The sequence below is a fragment of the Rhincodon typus genome, chromosome 5 (genome assembly GCF_021869965.1).
Source record: "Rhincodon typus isolate 14 chromosome 5, sRhiTyp1.1, whole genome shotgun sequence".
Classification (NCBI taxonomy): Eukaryota; Metazoa; Chordata; class Chondrichthyes; order Orectolobiformes; family Rhincodontidae; genus Rhincodon; species Rhincodon typus.
Window position 1 is genome coordinate 21249248 of NC_063336.1, and position 21846 is coordinate 21271093.

Consider the following 21846-nt stretch of genomic DNA (forward strand, 5'->3'; position numbering starts at 1 on the left):
CGAGAGATCTGACACCTGGCCTGGTTTGTTGCCAAGCACCAAATCCAATATGGCCTCCCCCCTAGTCGGCCTATCTACATATTGAGTCAGAAATCCTTCCTGGACACACCTGACATAATCTGCTCCATCCAAACTATTTGCACTTAGGAGGTTCCAGTCTATGTTAGGGAAATTGAAGTTACCCATGACAACAATCCTATTACTTCTGCACCTTTCCACAGCCTGTCTCCCAATCTGTGCCTCAGTGTCTCTGTTGCTACTGGGGGTCTATAGAAAACTCCCAATAAAGTGACTGCTCCTTTCCTGTTTCTGACTTCTACCCATACTGACTCAGTAGACAAGCCCTCCTCCACGACCACCCTTTCTGCAGCTGTGATCCCATCCCTGATTAGCAATGCCACTCCCCCACCTCTTTTACCTCCCTCCCTATTTCTTTTGAAACATCTATACCCCGGAACATCCAACAGCCATTCCTGCCCCTGTGTTATCCAAGTCTCCGTAATGGCCACAACATCGTAGTTCCAAGTATTGATCCATGCTCTAAGTTCATCACCCTTTTTCCTGATACTTCTTGCATTAAAATAGACACACTTCAACCCATCGTACTGACTGCAACTTTGCTCTATCAACTGCTTATCCTTCCTCACAGATTCCCTGCATGCCGTATCTGCCTGTACACTGGCTACCTCATCCTCTGATCTGTAGCTTCAGTTCCCATTCCCATGCCAAACTAGTTTAAACCTTACCAAAGAGCTCCCGATGATATTTTATATAAATGTTTTTTTCTGATTGTTATTTGATAATATTCCACCTTGAGAAATATAAATATATACTCTCTCACATACAGGTAAAGCTGCCTGTATTACTGGTCTGTGTATCACCCCCAAGGAACTAAAGTCTCGGCTTGGAGTGTTTCAGCAATATTGCCCTATTAGCCTTCAGTTACATGGAGAACTTGTAGACTGTTCTACTGATCCTTCATTAGAATTTGCAGCAGAATTCCGAGGATATTACTATAAAATGGTATCAGAGGAGACTTTAGATGTAAGTACTGAAAGCAATAGATGCTGGAGATCACAGCAGGTCAGGCAGCATCCATGGAAAGAAAGCAAGCTAACGTTTTGAGTCTGGATGACTCTTCATCAGAGTATACTTGTGGTCAGAGCTAATAATGAAAATTAATCAAGAACTGAAAAGAATAAAGTTTCAAATTTCCTCATATGTGCCTAAATTATAAGAGGTGTTCCTCCACATTCATAAAAGGATGGCACAGCATTTTTTGAATGGCAGTGTTTACTTGCCAATCTGATAGACCCAGCGGTGTCAGTGGCAGCAGTGGCCAGACTGGTACAACAAGTGCCCCCTCCACACTTCACTTCAGCTCTGATGAAGAGTCATCTAGACTTGAAACGTTAGCGTGCTGTCTCTCCATGGATGCTGCCTGAGCATTTGTTGTTTTCACGACAAGTGTTGTTGTTTTCACTACAAGTGTTGTTGTTTGTCTAATGGTCAGAATGTCAGTCTATCTTTAAGAGACATGTCCATGATCTCATTACTGTGTATTAGATCGTGGATCATGAGATCTCAGGTAACATGCTACAATGCAGTGACGATATCGTCAGATATGTCTCTTAAAAGTATACTGTGGATCATTTTCCACCTTGACACACTCCTGGCCCACCGTGACAACCTTTCCAACCCAACCTGACACCTTCTTCTCCCACCTCAGATATGATACCTCCCTGACTTGACCTCTCAGTCTGTTCTAAGCACTTGTCCAATTACCTTGCACGTTAACCACCTCACACGCCTAGCACTCTACAACCTAACTGACCTAGCACTCTACCCATTTACCGGCAGCGAAAAGGGCAGCTCCAAATATGATCCAATTATTGCACGGTATCAGCATATTGTACCGTGGTCCTATTAGTAACTTGATAAATCCATTTCATATTACAAAAATCATGCTGATTCTGTGGAAGTCTAGTTTTGTACAAAATGTGTTCATCTTTCAAATAACGAAATGTGCATTGTTAAGTGTGAGAGGAAAAATAATGAGGCATTCAGAGATAATCTCAAATATATAGTTCCATATTCACACTATTCATATAGAACACGTGCATTCTAACATTATGACACAAAGTATAAAATAACACTCAATTTTCAATTTGTCTGCTTTATCAATTTGTCAGATGTTCTTGGACAATCCAGAGGCATTTGTACCTCCATTGGCTTCTCAATCTCTTCCGACATCTGAAATGCTACCAAAAAGGCTTACTGCAGCTGGAGTAAAGGCCAGGTTTCCTAAACAGGCAGAATTTATGGGCTACTGTCCAGTTACATTTGTGGATGGAAAACTGAGGTACATTCAAGCAACTAATATTTTGGAGGATAAAAAGAATATAATATTTTTAAAAATGTCTTGACAGAGAAGTGTTTGTAATTGCTGTTTTTGTGTTTCTAACAGATATGAAGCATTGGTCCCTGGAGTCATTGATAATGCTGCTGAGTACAGAGACAGGATATATTTTTTTCAGGATGAGGAACACCTTGATAAGTTCATGCGGTAAACATTTCTGCACAATATATTTTCCACCTCAATGTTGTTATTATGAATTATTTAAGCTTTGTAAAGCTTTGTTGTGAATATTATTAAAACTTCATATTTTGTTAAGGAATTTTATAAACACTTGCATGATGATACAGCTGCACATTTATTTACATAGTTTTAAGATACTGAATTGATGCAAGTATTCTGTTGGTAGAGTTGTACATTCTCTGAATGTTAGAATGCTTGAGTACAACATAAGTCTTGTTGGCGGTGGTCATAAGTGAAATTGTTTTGGCAATTATGGGATAGCAGTAAGATTTAAGCTTGGGAGACACAAATTATGCAAAAATGTGGTGGAGCTTAGAAATATTTTTAAAGAAGTTGATTAAGATGTAACAGTTTAAATTAAGATGCATAACTTAAATAACAGAAAAAATATACAACCCGTAAAAGATGAGAGAGTTTTACTGGTTCCAGGTGATGAGGCAGAGTGAGTATTGTTCTCCATAGCAAATGGCTGACATGGCTCCCTTTCTGCTTCTTAATCGAAGTGTTAGGATATTCCTCTCTGGCCTTTACCATTTGATATTGGCAGCTGCTGCTTCCCACCAACCACCCACTTATATACTTCATTTATAAACAATTGTTTATATCTACAAACGAGAATCCAGAGTAGACCACTCACTTGGTTGAGCCTGCTCTGTCACGCACTCATCTGTTTGTGGCCTCAACTCCAAATTCCTGTCTACCCCATAACCTTTGGACTCCCCTGATCATGCCTACACTGCTCTCTTTAAAAGAGATTTCCTCATACTATCAATACTCTGAGAGAAAAAAAAATATACTCCTCATCTTCAACTTAAATGGGAGACGCCTCATTTTTAAGTAGGTTCTCTACCACAACATCCATCCATCTACACTTCAAGTCCCATCAAAATCTTACAAGTTTCAATAAGATAATCTCTTCTTTTTCTAAACTCCAACAGATCTGTCTCTCAACCTGTCCTTGTAAAATAATTCCTTCATTCTAGTAATCAGTTAAGTGAATGTTCTCTGAACTGCTTCTAATGTAATTAGATTCTTTCTTCGGCAAGGAAACCAAAACTGTAAAGAGTGTGGTCTATCAATGCACTTATAGACTAAAATAACCTTCCTACTTTTATGTTCCATTCCTCTTGCAATAAATTACAAGTTTTTTTCTATTCATTTGTGGGATGTGGGCATGGCTGGCTGGCCAGCATTTCTTGCCCATCCCTGGTTGTCCTTGAGAAGGTGGTGGTGAGCTGCCTTCTTGAACCGCTGCAGTCCACCTGCTGTAGGTTGATCCATAATGCCATTAGGGAGGGAATTCCAGGATTTTGACCCAGCGACAGCAAAGGAATGGTGATGTATTTCCAAGTCAGGATGGTGAGTGGCTTGGAGGGGAACTTGGAGGTGGTGGTGTTCCCATATATCTGCTACCCTTGTCCTTCTAGATGGAAGTGGTAGTGAGTTTGGAAGGTGCTGTCTAAGAATCTGTGGTGAATTTCTGCAGTGCATCTTGTAGATAGTACGCACTGCTGCTACTGAGCGTCAGTGGTGGAGGGAGTGGATGCTTGTGGATGTAGTACCAATCAAGCAGGCTGCTTTGTCCAGGATGGTGTCAAGCTTCTTGAGTGTTGTTGGAGCTGCACTCATCCAGGCAAGTGATGGAGTATTCCATCACACTCTTGACTTCTGCGTTGTAGATGGTGGATAGGCTTTGAGGAGTCAGGAGGTGAGTTACTTGCCGTAGTATTCCTAGCTTCTGACCTGCTGTTGTAGCCAGTGTGTTTATGTGGTGAGTCCAGTCAAGTTTCTGGTCAATGATAACCCCCAGGATGTTGATAGTGGAGGATTCAGTGATGGTAACACCGTTGAATCTCAAGGGGTGGTGGCTAGATTGTCTCCTATCGGTGATGGCCATAGCCTGGCATTTGTGTGGTGCAAATGTCACTTGCCACTTGTCAGCCCAAGCCTGGATATTGTCCAGATCTTGTTGCATTTGAACATGGACTGATTCAGTATCTGAGGAGTCACTAATGGTGCTGAACATTGTGCAATCATCGGCAAACATCCCCACTTCTGACTTTATGATGGAGGGAAGGTCATTGCTGAAGATGGTTGGGCCGAGGACACAACCCTGAGGAACTCCTGCAGAGATGTCCTGGAGCTGAGATGACTGACCTCCAACAACCACGACCATCTTCCTATGTGCCAGGTATGACTCCAACCACTGGAGAGTTTGCTCCCGGATACCCATTTATTCCAGTTTAGTCAGGGCTCCTTGATGCCACATTCGGTTGAATGTAGCCTTGATGTCAAGAGCTGTCACTCTCACCTCACCTCTGGAATTCAGCTCTTTTGTCATGTTTGAACCAAGGCTGTAATGAGGTCAGGAGCTGAGTGGCCCTGGCAGAACCCAAACTGGGCATGACTGAGCAAACATTCTATTTTCCTTCCTGATAAGTTGCTGTACCTGCCATACCAACTTTTCATGATACATGTACCAAAATATCCAGATCCTTCTGCACTGCAGAATTCTATAATCTCTCTCAATTTAAATATAGTCTGGCTTTTTTGTTCTTCCTGCCAAAGTGGATAAGTTGATATTTCCCCACATTTTGCTCATCCACTCTCCTGCCTATTTTTATGCCATAAGCAATTTCAACAAATACATATACACATATACATTCGACCCCTTCAACCAAGTAATTGATCATAAATAGATGAGGCCTCATTTCTGATCACTGAGGCACTCCAGTGATTAGAGGTTGCCAATCCAAATATGATCCATTTATCCAACTCCATATCAATTACTTATTCGATTTCATCTGTTCATATACAGTAGATGGGTACCCAAGGTGAACTTTGCAGTACTTTGCCTCAAGAACGTCTTTCATCAAATCTCATGCTGGCTGTCATTTGTTAATCCATGCCCGACACTTATAAGATTATAAGAGCTAATCTTAGCAATGATAATCAAGACATCAATTGTCCATTGATGACTTTTAAGGAAGGAAATCTACCACCCTTAATTGGCCGGGCCTACAGCAATGGTTTAGCAGGCCATTCAGTTGTATCAAATCACTGAAGAAACAAAAACAGATCTGGCATACACCTCAGCATCAAAAATGACATTTGCAAACTCAGCCCTGTCAACTTTGCAAAGTTTTCCTTGCTAGCATCTGGAGAGCTGTCTTACAGACTGGTTAAACAATAGCCTGACATAATCATACTCACAAAATCATACCTTACAGTGGTGCTGAATAAAATGAATAATGGCTAGACAGTTGAGAAAATCCAATGAGAGTGGAAAAAATGTATTCTCAACATTGAGAATAAGAAGTCTGACTTTCTGCACAAGCTTTTAGTGGCAAAGATCCAATTTGCATGCACATTGTTATTTTCCCAGACAGCACCGATTTCCAACATGAAAGTCAGAGCGGGTCCCTAATGGCTGCAGCTCATCATCGGTGTCTTTTCCAGACATCCATCTTGGCTAGCATTTCCCAAAACCTCAGTGACTGTGCACTCCATCCATGCAGTGGACTCCATCCATCCATGGCTAAGCACCAATCTCAGCATGTTGTCATGGCACATCTCAGACGAACTTATAATAGCTTAGCACTTCGATGTTGCACCTTGGAGCTCACTAGCACCTTACATTTCAATACTGCTGCCAGACGAATTTGCATGCAAGGGCACACACCCATCTCGTACATTAGAACAAGCTGTATCTCAAGGCACTTAGCTTGCTTTATTAGTGCCAAACCATTTTGCACCTACTTGAATGCTCATTCAGAATTTAAAGGCTCACAGTATTTAGTCTTGCCTTTTAGTGCAGACATAAAATCTAAAAACGGATAGACTTGCCATGTAGCTAGCAAAGATCAGTCAAGAGGGTGGACATGTAGCTGTATGGCACCATGCTACATCATTCTCACACCAAATGATGTGGCAGCATCTTATGCAGCAGACACGCTGCATATGTGTCAAATGCAAGGAGTTGCATTTTGGTAAGCGAAGCTGGGGCAGGACTTGTACAGTTAATGGTAGGGGCCTGGGAATATTGTCGAACAGACAGACTTAGGGGTGCAGGTGCATAGTTTCTTGAAAGTGGTATCTCAGGTAGGGTGGTGAAGAAGGCATTTGGCACGCTTGTCTTCATTGGTCAGAGGATTGTGTATAGGAGTTGGGACGTCATGTTACAGTTATACAAGACATTGGTAAGGCCACATTTAAAGTACTACATACAATTCTGGTCGTCCTGCTATAGGAAGGATGTTATTCAGCTGGAAAGGTGAAAAAAAGATTTAAAAGGATGTTGCCGAGATTGGAATGTTTGAATTATAAGGAGAGACCAGATAGGCTGGGGTTTTTTACTCCTGGAGCATAGGAGGCTGAGGGGTGACCTCTTAAAGGTTTATAAATAATGAGGGGCATGGATAGGGTGAATAACCAAGGTCTTTTCCCCAGATTAGAGGGGAAAGATTTAAAAGGGACCTGAGGGACAACTTTTTCACACAGATGGTGATGCATATGTGGAACAAGCTGCCAGAGGAAGTGCTAAAGGGTACAATTACAACATTTAAAAGTTATTTGGACAGGTACATGGATAGGAAAGGTTTAGAGGGATATGGGCCAAAACAGGCAAGTGGAACTTTTCAGTTTGGGAAACCTGGTTGGCATGGACATGTTGGGCCAAAGGGCCTGTTTCCGTGCTGTATGACTGTCTGACTCTATGACCAAATGGCCATACCTCAAAGTCTAAGGAGTGTGGTCATTAGTCAAGTCCGGGGGAACTGTCACCCAGGGGTTCCACGACTGTCAGACAAAGGTGTTTGTTTCATCTCAGTCCAGAGGCTTGAACACAACCAGTTGGCCAATGTCAGTGGATCGGTATCATTTCAGTGCAGCAAGTGGCCATAGTCTGTCTGGCGTGTTCCAGTGTGACCAGTCCGGGAATTGGTGATAGTTCAGTAGTGGAGCAACAGAGATATCTGTCAGGGGTCTTTCAGGCATCAGAAGGAGCTGTCACTCCAAGTTGATGAGGGATACACATGGTCATTCCTGACTCCTTTCAGTTCACTGAAAGTCAAGGTGAGTTATTGGATGTCACTGCTGTGGTGGGAAAATTGGGAAGTCAAGGTGGGAGGCAGCATGCTGGAATATAGAATAGACAATAATTGTAAAGGGAGAAATGTATAAGTGTGGGAAATGATAGAACATGGAGATTATAGGTACTGAAGGAGGGAGAGTCATTGATGGTCACCACTACCCTGACTTCATTTGGAAGGTTTGGCAATGTTTTGCATAACTAAGCTGGAGGCCTGGGGCTCAGGGGTAAAGTGAGAATGTGGGGAACCTCAAACCTGACGGGGTTGATGGGGACTGCAAGACAGAAAAGAATGTGAATGTTTGAGGGTCACCGAGATTGACAGGCTGAGCATGTAATGGTGAAACACAACTGTGAAGGGATGCCTTCCATGCCTTAATTTAGGAAGCGTGACTCATTCGATCCTACCATCGAAGACGAGGCCTAATATGTGGAAAGAATGCGATATTATTTTCAGGCAAATGACATTGGGGCAGATGGGCATGGATAATTCTCCTGGCAGCTTTCTGACCCGTAGCATTTTCAGTTATTAGGAGCTTAACTTTCCCTGAGGCACCAGATACTAAAATCTTTCAAGAGTTGACGGATTTAGTTAAGGAATATTGTGACCTCAAGCCTCCTCTAATTCTGAGACACTATCAGTTTTATCAAGCATTTTGAGAACCAGGGGAATCCATATCAGGATTTCTGACGAGGTTAAGACAACTGGCAGAGACGTATAATTTTGGGTTAACCCTGATTGAGATGCTGAGAGGCCATTTGGTATGTGGGATTAATGATGTAACCATACAAAAGCACCTACTGGCTGAAGCCCAACTGGACGTCAAACAGGCAAGTGAAGCATGTGAGCTACAGAGTATCGCAATGGAAGTGGACACATCACCTGTCTGAGTGAGCTTAGAGAACATCACTTGAGCTTAGACAATTGCAGAGCCTCATGCTCCTAGGTTAGGCCACAGGAAAATCCCAAAACAAAGCTGAGCCTCCGCTAAATGGCTAAAATATTCGTCAGGATCCAAGCTGGCAAGCCATTGTAGTTGCTGCCAGTATGCTGACTGGAGACAGCTAAAGAGTCTTACAAGGCCTCACTTGAGTAAGAGAACTCATAGGCCAGTATCCAGCAGAATGTGCACCCTGGAAACTACAGCTGGTTTCGAACAGTTAAGTTGCTTAGCAACATCCAAATCAGTACCAATCAAAATAAGTGTCTGGTTAAATAGTTACCCAGTTCTAAGGGAGGTTGATACCAGCACAGTTGTATCACTCATTGCAGAACCAGTCTTTAACAAAATTCGCTCTGTACTCCAACTGTTAAGTTTGTGCAAGACCTTGGCCAGACTGAGAATATATACTGGGGAACTGTTATAGATTAAGATTACAACTTCGGTTCCAGTCTCCTATGAGGAGCAGCTGGTTTAGTTACAACTGATTGTAGTAAAAGGCTAGGGTCCAAGCTTGATGGCGTGGAATTGATTGAGAAAGATTTATCTTGATTGATTCAACATTTTTCGATTAGAAAATGGCTTCCTGAGCAAAGTCCTACATAAATATTTGGACATTTTTCAGGAAGGTCTAGGGACTATCACAGGAGCCAAAACCACTTTACATGTGGACCAGGAAGCAATTGCATGATTCTGCAAGGCCTGCCCAGTGCCATTTGCCTTACAGACAAAAGTAGAGGTGGAAATCAGGAGGCTGGAAAGCAAAGGAATCATCAAACTAGTCCAGTTTGCCGAATGGGCAGCACTGGTCCTACCGATTGTGAAGCCTAACGTGTCGGTTCGCCTTTGTAGGGATTTTAAGCAAATGGTAAACCTCTTCACACAGTTGGGTAAATACACAATCCCTTGCATAGAGGAATTATACGCAAAACTGGCGGGGCAGCTCTCCTTCACAAAGCTGGACATATGCCATGCATGCTTGTAATTGCGACTAGATAAGGAGTTCCAGAAGTGTGCCACAATTAATACCTATAAGGGTTTATACCAATATACAAGACTGCCATTTGGGGTATCATCAACCTGTGCCGTTTTCCAGCAGATGATGGAGAACATTTTACAAGATCTATCCCAGACTGCTATTTATCTGGATGACGTGCTACTAACCGGCAAGACCATTAAAGAGCACTTGGAGAACTTGAACATAATGCTTAAACGTTTCTGCCAGGTGGATGTACGCCTTAGAAGGGGAAAGTGTGTGTTCTAGGCACCCCAACTGACCGACTTATGCTACAGAGTCAACAAAACCAGGTTACACCCATTGGAAAATAGAGTGAGGGCGATCATCAGTGCCCCAGCTTCCACGTCTGTTCCTTGGGTTGGTAAATTATTGTGGAAAATTCATACGTAACCTGGCCTCCATCTTGGAACCCTTACATCTGCTATTGAGAAAGGGTCAGCCATGGAAATGGTCACGTAACCAAGAAGTAGCCTTTAGGGAAATGAAAAAGCAGCTATTGTCATCTAAGATGTTGGCCCACTACAATCCCATGGTGCTGACATGCGATGCCTCCCCATACGGCATCGGGGTAGTGTTGGCTCACCGGTAACCCAGCAGAGAGGAACACCTGCTAGTGTGCGCTTCCTGGACTTTGGCTAGTGCTGAACACAATACACCCAGATAGAGAGGGAAGTTTTGGCGGTCATCTTTGGTGTGAGAAAGTTCTATCAATACCTTTACTGACATAAATTTATAATAGTAACAGACCACAAACCCCTGCTAGGGCTACTTAAAGAAGACAAGACCGTGCTGCCCATAGCTTCATAATTCAGCAGTGGGCCCTTATTCTCTGTGCGTGCAATTACAAGTTGGAACACCATCTGGGAGGCCAAGTAGCAAATGCAGATGCCTCGAGCCACCTCCCACTGGCAGACACACCACCGGTGGTGCCTCCCCTCAAAGAGTCTGTTGTGGTTTTAAACATTCTGGACACCTATCTGCTCACTGCTAAAAAAACCTGACTGTGGGCACAAAAAAGATCTCATCGTATTAAAACTAAAACAGCTGGTGGTGATGGCAGAAACAAAAGGACTGTCACAACCAGAGCTGAAACCTTTCTGGACCCAGCAAGACCAGATCACCGTAGAGGACGACACATTATTTCAGGGACCAAGAGTGAAGGTCGCCACCAGATACTGGCTGAACACAACCAGGGTGTCCTGGGAGTTTCCAAAATGAAGATGCTGGTAAGAAGTTATGTCTGGGGGCCAGGATTGGTTGCTGACATAGCCACATTGGTGGGGCAGTGTCCACAGCGCCAACAAGGACAAATATCATTGCCAGCAGCTCCCCACATTGAGGGGAGAGTGTGGGAATGGCTGTGTGAACCCTGGACTTGCTTACACAGCGGACCACACCGGTCCTTTCATGGGCTCATTGTTCTTGGTCATTGTGGATGCCCATTCAAAGTGGTTGGACATGCAAACTCGGGGATGATGATTGAAAAGCTGCAAGCATCTTTTGCAATGACGGACTCCTGGAAGTATTGGTCATGGACAATGAGATGTCATTTAGCTGCAGGGATTTTGAGTATTTCTCAAAGTCGAATGGCATTTGGCATGTTCAAACAACTCCATACCATTCATCATCCAATGATCTAGTGGAAACAGCAGTCCAAATGTTGAAGGCAGACTTAAAGAACAGCCTACAGCTTCACTCGATACCATACTGTCCTGGTTCCTGTTTGATTATAGGATTACTCCTCACACAACTACAGGGATAGCTCCAGTAGAGTTGCTGAAGGGGAGAAGACTCCACATCAGGTTAAGTCTGAAATTCCCGGACCTGGGAGGGAAAGTGAAATGGCTTCTGGAACGCCAATGCCACGACATTCCTCCTCTAAGTGAGAAAGGCAGTTTACTTCAGGGGACAAAGCTTGGCGCCGAAACTATAGAAATGGCCTTGAATGGGTATGAAGCAAGGTCAATAGAGGTCAGGTCCCGTGATATACCAAGTTCGGATAGACGCGGTGGTCCTGAGCAAATGTGGATTACATGAAAGCTGCCAATTCGCAAACAGGATGAGAGCAAAACATACCCAGCCCCTCGGAACATACAGAAGGCCTGTCAGAAACCATGGGTTTTCCCATTTCTGAAGAAGGGTCCCGACCTGAAACGTCAGCTTTCCTGTTCCTTTGATGCTGCCTGGCCTGCTGTGTTCCTTCAGCTCGACACTGTGTTATCTCAGACTCCAGCACTGGCAGTTTTTACTATCTCTGAATGGGTTTTCCCCCTCTGTCTACTGTCAAAGAAACCTCAGAGTCTGAAGTGCATGCAGCCAATGTTGCAGCCTGGAAACCATTACCACCTGAAGAGAGGGGATTTCTTCCGAGATGCTCCAGGCACAAGAAACCGTCTATGGTCTGGTACACACAGCCAGTATCCAAGTCAGAATCCAAGGAACTGGACCTGGGACAAAAATATCCCAGGAGGAGAAGAAGTACAGGCCTAAATCCCTGGATTTAGAGGGAGAGGGATGTAGTGATTGGAAAGAGGTTGGCCAGGTGGATATCATTGGGAATGTTTTCCCTTATTGGGGCTATTAACCTGGGTCAATCAGGGAGTCCTGGCTGACAGATATAAACAGGAGTCTCAGGGATTTTCCTCAGTCTAGGGACTAGCTGTGGACTAGCTGGTGAGAGTCCATGTACTGTGTACATATCAATAAAGGGTAACTTGGTGACAGGATACTGGCCTCTGTGGAGTTATTTCAAAGACCATTAGTGTAAAGGGAAAAATGCCAGAAAGTGTGATGTATAATAGCACCAATTCATTACCATTTGGATGAGCATTTCTTTTGGCCGTTGCTAATTGCAACAGAAAATATGTGGGTGAAATTTGGCAGGGTTCTGGCATTTTCCTGTCCAACCATCTGATATTCCAGTAATACAGGAAATTCTGATCGGAAGATTAAACTGTCAATGTCTTAAAGTCACCAGTCTTATTTTTGCTTCTTTTCAGAGTTCCTGGCAAATACTGGGATATAACACTCCCAAATAAACTTCCACCAGTGAAGGATCCAGTTCTTCCCACTTCACTTCCAATGCTTGGATACATGGAACAAGTAAGGAATCTATTGTTGACAGTTTAATATATACAATTACTGTAAATACTACCAACAGTGCATCAACCCACAATCATGTTTATTTGTACTCATTGGAAAACTAAAGAAAGTAATCATAATAGGTATTAACAGAATAGATCTTCTATTAAAGTCAAGTCTTGTGTTTGCTTCCTGAGTTGGAATTACCAAAATTTTCCCAGTATTATTGATACCTCGTTTACCACTGCTGGTTCAAACATTTCAATCAGATTTGTGCACATCCCCAGCATGGAAACTGTAGCATTGACTCTCACATGTTGTATTTGAGGCTTATTATCTTTTCACATCCTCCTCAATTTCTACACTGCCTTTAACACTCCATCCTCCTTATGTATCTCACCTCCAGAGTCCATCCTCATGGCTCAAAGCATGTTTCTGTTCAAAATTAATTGGATCCTTTCAGTTGTTTAAAGGCAATAATGACCCTGAAGAACTGGCTTCTAGATAAAGGCCAAAATGATTCAATGGCTGTCTTTAAAATTATGCAGTGATTCAATCAGGTAAATGCAGAAAAGATGTTTCCACTCATGGGGAAAGCCGAAATTAGTTGTTATATATTGCATAGTCACTAATAAACCCATCAGGAGCAGATGAGAAACAAAGACTGGTCAGAAGCATGCTACCCTTATTCTGAAACTATGTTCTCAGATCAGAAGAGGAATGAACAGAACTTGTCAGAGAATATGAGGCTCCACCTTCATCTCCAGACCTAAGCAATGGTCCTGCCCTGACTCCCAAACCTCAGCACAGTGCCCTACTCCCAGACTCCAGGCCACATAGCCCAAAGCCAATCACTGACACCCACCCAGCACCCCACTCCCTGACCCCTGTGACAGTAACCAACACCTAATTCTTTAAGGAATTTCATGAGTTTGATAGGTAACTGCTACTAACAGGCAGCTGTCTGTTTAACTTGACAAGTTTAACATCCTTAAAGACTATTGATTCTCAGTCTTATTCTGACTTCTACTGTATAATGAAACTTGCAAAAGATTTAGCAGTCAAATTCCCAAATCTCCAATTACTGTACTCGCTCTGTCTCAGTCTTTCTGACTCTGGTCAGCAGCTGACTCCGCAATGTTGAGGTAAAGGTAAAGTCACCATAGTCTTTCCAGGCCATAGGGCTGATATCTCATTTCATAGGAAGTTGTTTGGTGGTGATTTAACCTGAAGGTCACCATGCCTTAGGCAAGGGGAGAGGTTGAAAGGAAGAGTCCTTTATGGTAACCTCAACTACTTTGAGAATTTATTTGATTTATTATTGTCACATGTACCTAGGTACAGTGAAAAGTTTTGCTTTGTGTGCAGTACAGGCAGATCATACCATACAAAGTGCATAACAGTGATAGAACAGAGTGAACAATGATACAGCTGCAGAGATGGTGCACAAAGAGCGAGATCAAAATTAAATTTAAAATTTGAGAGTCCTATTCAGGAGTCTAATAACAGTAGGGAAGAGGCTGTTCTTGAATCTGTTGGTACGTGTGTTTAAGCTTTTGTATCTTCTGTCTGACAGAAGAGGTTGGAAGAGATTATAACCAAGGTAGAAGGGGTCTTTGATGATGTTGGCTGCCTTCCTGAGGCAGCAAGAAGTGTAGATGCAGTCAATGGATGGAAAGTTGGCTTGCGTGATGGATTGGGCTGTGTTCACAACTCGCTATAGTTTCTTATGGTTCTGGGCAGTGCAGTTGCCATACCAAGCCATGATGCATCCAAATAGAATGCTTTCTATGGTGCATCTATAAAAATTGGTAAGAGTCTTAATGGACATAAAAACAAAGTTGCTGGATAAGCTCAGCAGGTCTGACGGCATCTGTGAAGGAAAAAACGGAGTTAACATTTCAGGTCCGGTGACCGTTCCTCAGAACTCGGAGACCTGCTGAGCTTTTCCAGCAACTTTGTTTTTGTTCCTGATTTACAGCATCTGCAGTTCTTTTGGTCTTTTTGGACATGTTGAGTTTCCTTAGCCTCCTGAGGAAGTAGAGGCATTGTTGTGCTTTCTTGACTGTAGCATCAACTTGGGTGGTCCAGTACAGATTGATGGTAATTCTCGCTCCTAGGAACTTGATGCTTTCGACCATCTCCGTCTCAGCACCGTTGATGTAGACAGGGGTGCAACTTGCTTCCTGAAGCCAATGACCAGTTCTTTTATTTTGCTGACTTTGAGGGAGAGATTGTTATCTTTACACCATGCCACCAAGCATTCTATCTCTTTCCTGTATTCTGTCTTGCCATTGTTTGAGACCCTGCCCACATCACTAGTGTCGTCAGTGAACTTGTAGATGGAGTTAGCACAGAATTTGTCAACACAGTCATGAGTGTATAGGGAGTATAGTAAGGGACTGAGTATGCAGTCTATCAGGGCACTGGTGCTGAGGATTATCGTGGAGGAGGTGTCGCCTATTCTCACTGATTGAGGCTCGTGGTTCAGGAAGTCGAGGATCCAGTTGCAGAGGGCGGAACAGAGACTTATGTCTTGGAATTTGGAGATTAGTTTGGTTGGAATTATGGTGTTGGCATTACTCTGCATTGTAAACCAGCAGTCCAGTCAAGTGAGCCAAACTGACCCACTCCCAGGGTAACTACCTCCCAACTGTATTCCATTGTGCCACCACCTCTGCTGGGTCAGTCCTGGTCCACCGGCAGGACAGTCTGGAACATTATATGTGAGGTATGATTTTGTGAGTATGTCATGCTGTTGCTTGACAACTTTGTGAGACAGCTCTTCCAATTTTGGCACATGGTATACAAGCTGAGTTTGCCATTGTCATTTCTGGTGCCTTATCAATGCCAGGTGGTCTGTCTGATTTCATTTTTTGAAGACTTTATTGACACAACTGAATATTACATTTTAGAGAGCAGTTAAGAGTCAATCACATAGCTGTGGATCTGAAGTCACATGTAAATGTATTAGCAAACCAGATTTTTTTTTAATGACAATAGTCATGCAGATTTTTATTGAATTCAAAGTCTACTGTCTGTGTGCTAGAATTCATATCCAGGACCCTAAAATGTTACTCTAAATTACTGGTCCAGTGACAATACCACTGCACCATTACATCCTGGAAGTATTTAAGAAATGTTATTGCATGTATTGATACGTTTGATCTATATAAACAGAAAACTTAATGACATAAAGATTTATCATTTAAAACTGTTTTGTAGGGTGCAGCATTATCAATAATCAAAGCATTGACAGCTGTAGGTTGTTTGAAGCCAAAATATCCCTTCTTAAGCGTGAAGAAATCTGCACTGCTGTACGTTTCTTATCATCTGAAAGGTAACAAATTGTACTAGATATCATTGGAAAATCACCATAGTTCAGGGGTATATATCCCTGCCCATCCTGGCGATTAAAATTGTGGATTTGTCTTCATGACCTATTTTTTGATGGTTGCCATTTTACTTTTGTAGGAAATGTTGCTGAAATTATTTGTTATAAATTTGAGTCACCCAGCAGCTTTCTGTAAACTATAAATCTTGAGTCTTAAAAATAAAACTGACACCTGATTCCAATTTCTACATGCCTTGTCAGTAAAGCTATGAGGAACCATTCCTCATTAATGAAACACATTGACAATGATACATACATTTCATTAATGAGGAATCATTTCTCATTAATGAAACACATTGACAATGATACATACGTTTCTTTAATATGGAACAATATATGAATTGTACCTGTAGTTGAGGGACGTTGGAGTCAACTACACTTATTCAAGAGATCCTGTAATGCCGACAGAGCGTAAGAAAAATTTTATTTGCTAAAATGGACTTCTGTTTAAATTTCTTTTGGAGAGATTTAAACTCAAACCAGAAGTACCTTTACAGCCGTTTAGTTAAGATTGTAGTTTTTGTCTGACACTTGTAAGCCCTCAGTCTTTTATTTAGTGATAAAATAAGCTGCCACACATGACATCGACCATTCAAAACTAGTTTCTTTGTTTTAGGGGGAAATTTGGGCATTTGAGCTAATTTGTAAATCCACATGAATTTCCAGCTGGGATTAGAATGAGGTAGTGTTTTAGTTAACTTCATAAACAATAATGATATAAATCATTTAAGATTCATTTCTTCATTTATTCTTATTCAAGAAAATAATCACGTTAAAAAAGAAAAATTAGTTAAACTGCAGAAATATACTCAGATGCTGATGCAGCAGGGAGAGTTTCAGTGAAAGTGCAATATGGCTGATCCAGCATTAACTGAGGCCTGATTTGGAAGTGGAAATGAGATGCCCCTCTATCAGGCCATGAAAGACAAAGCAATGGGTTTAGTTCAGGATAGGAATAGAGCATAGGCTTCGGAGAGGAGATAGAATGGCATCCGGGAAGACAGGGAGTGGTGAGACCATAGATACAGGCGCCTTGCCAGTTTTGGAATGTGTGAGAAGCAAGGTATTTGTCTAAAACAGACCATTTCAAAATTTGTGTAATGCACTGTTTACGTGACCTACAATGTATAAATATCTGATGAATTCTCATTGAGTTAAGGTGCTACCTTAGAATCTTTTATTGGGTGGACTCTCCCAACGCTGGCTCAATAAACGATCATTGATCGTACCTCAAGGCTCCTGAGATTATTTTGTAAAATAATCTACCACAACATTTATAACAAGCAACAGATCTTCAGCCAATCTTAAATCCGGGAACCAATTTGGTGACGTACAAGTGACTCACAGCATACTTTCACAAAAGAGATCTGTTTCCATATGTAGAAACCTTTAATCATAAGTCACAAATACTTTCTCTAAGTGAGTGTTAAAAAATTATTCAATCTGAGCTCCAGGACTTCTCCAATTATATTTCCTATTACAGTTCAATATTTCAACTTTAAACCAGGTGTGTTAAGGTTGTTCACTAGATTTTTCCATGATTTTCAATTTATGGGAGGAAAAATAATTTCAAATATATTTTCTGTTTCCAGCATACAATCCAAACAGCTTTGACTATGTGAAAAAGAAATACAGAAAGAAGCTGGAGCAATATGAAGAACATTGTGAACTCATCAGTTACCTCGGATCAAAGATGACCAAAAAGTACAAGGAGCCGAAAGATAGACCTATTGACTTTGATTACAAGTTACAAAAGTTCCTATCACTCAAAAACTTGGATCCTACAGTAACTGGTGTTCTTTAAGAAGATTTGTCTTCACTAATCCTGTCACTGTTTTTTAAAATTGAATTATCCATTAGCCAGCAAACATTTTTCTTTGAGTAACACATTCTTTAATACCTGTCAGGTTCTTCAAGAAGTGCTAAATGCCACCCTGTTAATTAAAGACCTTTTTTGTATCACATTTTAGAATAATCTACAATGTTAGCTTTTAGTCAGACATAGAAGTGGATAGCCATCTTGCTCCTGTGTGTCTTACAAATTTCATTACCTCATTAGCAATTAGAAGGTATATAAGAGCAGTCTAGTGATGCTTGTTTTGTTTCTTCCCTTGATTGCTCTAATTAAGTACTTACTCCTTGTCTGTGTTGCCCCAGCTTGGATTTTTTTTTGCAGAGAATCACAGCCATGAAACCTTCTTATTACTAAAGGAGTAATTAATTTGCATACCAATTTGTTTCATTTTGCACCTGCCTAGCACATAGGCTTTGTGTTGCATTCTTACCCCTAAGATTTTCAATTTTTTTTTGCTGCATTCTGATTATAAGTTACATTTAGAATTGAGAACGCATATTCACTTGAAATAAATGGTATATTAGTAACTATCTTCGATGGGATGATGTGCAGACAACAATAAAAGCTAATTCAATGCATGCGTGTTCAATGGAGAAATATTGTAAGCATAAGTATTTTATGTAGAAAGATAAAAAGGTGGGAAAAAATCAGATGAAGATATTTGTCTCAGAGCTCCTAACTACCTCAACAAAGTGTCATTTTCCTCAGTGTTTCTCTTTCAAGGCCTAATGAGTTAATTGTGCCAAACTCACTTCAGTAACCACCTACCCCACCCCATGGCGCTTCTTTTGCCAATTGCTTGCCTGATTTTAACACTCCCTGTAGCCAGAAGAAAAACTCACCACAGCCAGGATATCCAGGATTATACTGTCATCTTTGGCACTAGTGCAATTTTGGAACCCCAACTGGTCAGGCGTTTTCAGCCCAGAGTTGCCTTTCACTGTCAATGCAGGACAACCCAGTGCTTCTCACAACACAGCAGGCAGCAAGGCTGACATTGTTTCACACTTACAACTGCACATTCTTACCCCAGTCACATTTAAGCACCAGGCCACGAACCTCACTAGTCCTAAATCACATCCCATCTCAAAACCCTCTCAAAGTCAATACAACTCTGTCTCCAGTGCCCATGGGAGGCCAGCATCTCACCATTGTGCACTGTGCGGCCATCAAGGACAGGAAGGCTTAGTAACTATGTACAACACTGACTTTTATTTGCAGAAACCAAAAGTGAACAAATGTCAAACCATCAAAGGTTGCATTTCATCCCTGCATACAAACAAACTGCTTGCATATTGAGCAATAAGTATTTTACAGTCAGTGAGTGATCACTGCACCTGGTTGGTGTCAATGAAATGTTGTCTGGCTCGATGCTCTGTCATGTAAAAAATGATATTTCTCCTGCTCAATATCCTTGTCCACTTCCTTGGAAGAGTGCTCCCACTCTCCTAGTTCCTCAGCATTTATCACATTTCCCTGTTACCTGCTCCAGTTGAGCAGAGCACATCATGCTAGGATTATGCAGCATATTCTGTCTGGAGTATACTGAAGGGCTTCACCAGATCTGACCAACTTCATTTTCAGCAGTAAAATGAAACAGAGAACTCCAGTTGCTGGAAATCTGAAAGAAAACAGAAATTGTTGGACAAACTCAGCAAGTCTGGCAGCATCTGTGGAGAGAAAGCAGAGTTACTGTTTCGTTTCCAGTTACCCTTCTTCAGAATTCTTTCAAGCCTGAAAGGAAGAGAAAATGTTTCTTGTTAGATGGAGAACGAGCCAGAGAATGAAGTGGAACTAGAGGGGCAAGGCAGCTCTGAGATGGTGCTGATGGAGAGAGAGAGGTCAAGTGTGCATATGACAACAAGGCCACATTTGACTGAGAGTGGCATCAAAGAGCCCAAGAAAAATTTGAATCAATAGTTATCGGAGCAAACTCTGTGCTAGTTGGAGGGAAGATGGTAGTGGTTGTTGTAGATTAATCACCTCAGCTCTAGGATGTCTCTGCAGAAGTTCTTAAAGATAGTGTCCTAGGCTCAACCTTCTCCAGCTGCTTTATCAACGAACTTCCCTCCGTCATAAGGTCAAAGTTGGGATGTTTGCTAATGATTGTACAATGTTCAGCACCATTCACAATACCTCAGATACTGAAGCAGTCCATGTTCAAATGCAACAAGATCTGGATAATATCCAGGATTGGGCTGAAAAGTGGCAAGTAACATTACACTATATAAATGCCATCTCCAATAAGAAACAATCAAATCACTGCCGTTTACATTCAATGATGTTACCATCACTGACTCCTTCACTATCAACATCCTTTGGATTACCATTGACCAGAAAGTTAACTGGACATGCCATATAAATACAATGGCTACAAGAGCAGATCAAAGGCTAGTATTACTGTGGCAAGTAACTCACCTCCTGAATCCCCAAAGCTCGTCCGTCATATACAAGGCACAAGTCAGGAGTGTGATACAATTCTCACAGCTTCCTGGATGGGTGCAGCTCCAACAACACTCGAAGCTTGATACAATTCAGGACGAAGCAGCCTGCTGATTGGGACCACATTGACAAGTATCCACTCCCTCCTCCCCAAAGCTCAGTAGCAGCCATGTGTGCTATCTACAACATGCACTGGAGAAATTCACCAAAGATCTTTAGACAGCACCTTCCAAACCCATGAACCACTGTTTTTAAGTGAGAGGAGGAAGATTTAAAAAGAACACAAGGAGCAACTTTTTTTTTATACAGAGAGTAGTTCAGAGAGTGGAATGAACTGCCAGAGAAAGTGGTGGATGCGGGTACAGTTACACATTTGAAAGACATTTGGCTAAGTTCATGAATAGGAAAAGTCTGGAGGGATATGGGCCAAGTGCAAGCAGGTGGGACTAGTTTATTTTGGGAATATGGTCAGCATGGAAAGGTGGGACCAAAGGGTCTGTTTCCATGCCTAATGACTCTATAACTCTATAAGCCGCTCACCATCCTGAAATATATCTCCATTCCTTTGCTGTCACTGGCTTAAAATCCTGGAATTCCTTCCCTAAGGGTATTGTGGGTCAACTTACACCATATGGAGTGCAACGGTTCCAGAAGGCGGCTCACCACCACCACCTTCTCAATGGCAGCTAGGGACAGACAATAATTGCTGGCCAGCCAGCGACACCCATGTCCCACAAGTGAATATAAAATAAATGGCAGTGCATGGCACTGAGAATGCATCTCAGCAATAACAGCTATTGAGGAGCTCTGAACATCACAATGATACCTGTGACCCTGGATGGATTTGAAACACAAAGAAATTTCAATTGGAATCCATGTGGGTTGAGACTGAGCAGGAGGCAGTCACTGAGGATGGTGATTTGACTATGGAAACAAGTTTTGACAAATACCTTGTCAAACACCACGAACAACAACAAAAGTAATGATGGTGACCAAGAAGGAAGATTAAAATGGAAATCCTGTCAGAGAGAGGAGCAGAATTTCTTCAATGTGGGTGTACCTGGAAGAGATGTAGCAGTGAATTAAACACTGAAATAAAACAAGGAATTCAGGTGCTGGAAGCCTGAACCCAAATAAAAACAGAAATTGCTGGAGAAACTCAGCAGGTCTGGCAACATATGTGGAGAGAGAAAGCAGAGTCAATGTTTCGAGTTTGGTGAGCCTTCTTTGGAGTTCCAGTTCTGAAAAAGGGTCACTCAACTCGAAACATTAACTCTGCTTTCTCTCTCCACATATGTTGCCAAACTTGCTGAGTTTCTCCAGCATTCTCTACTTTTCTTTCATTTTCAGCAGGCTTATCATCTGCTCCACTAGTTGAAGAATGGGCACATTGAATCTGCTGTCTGCTACAGTCAGGGAATTTCGTA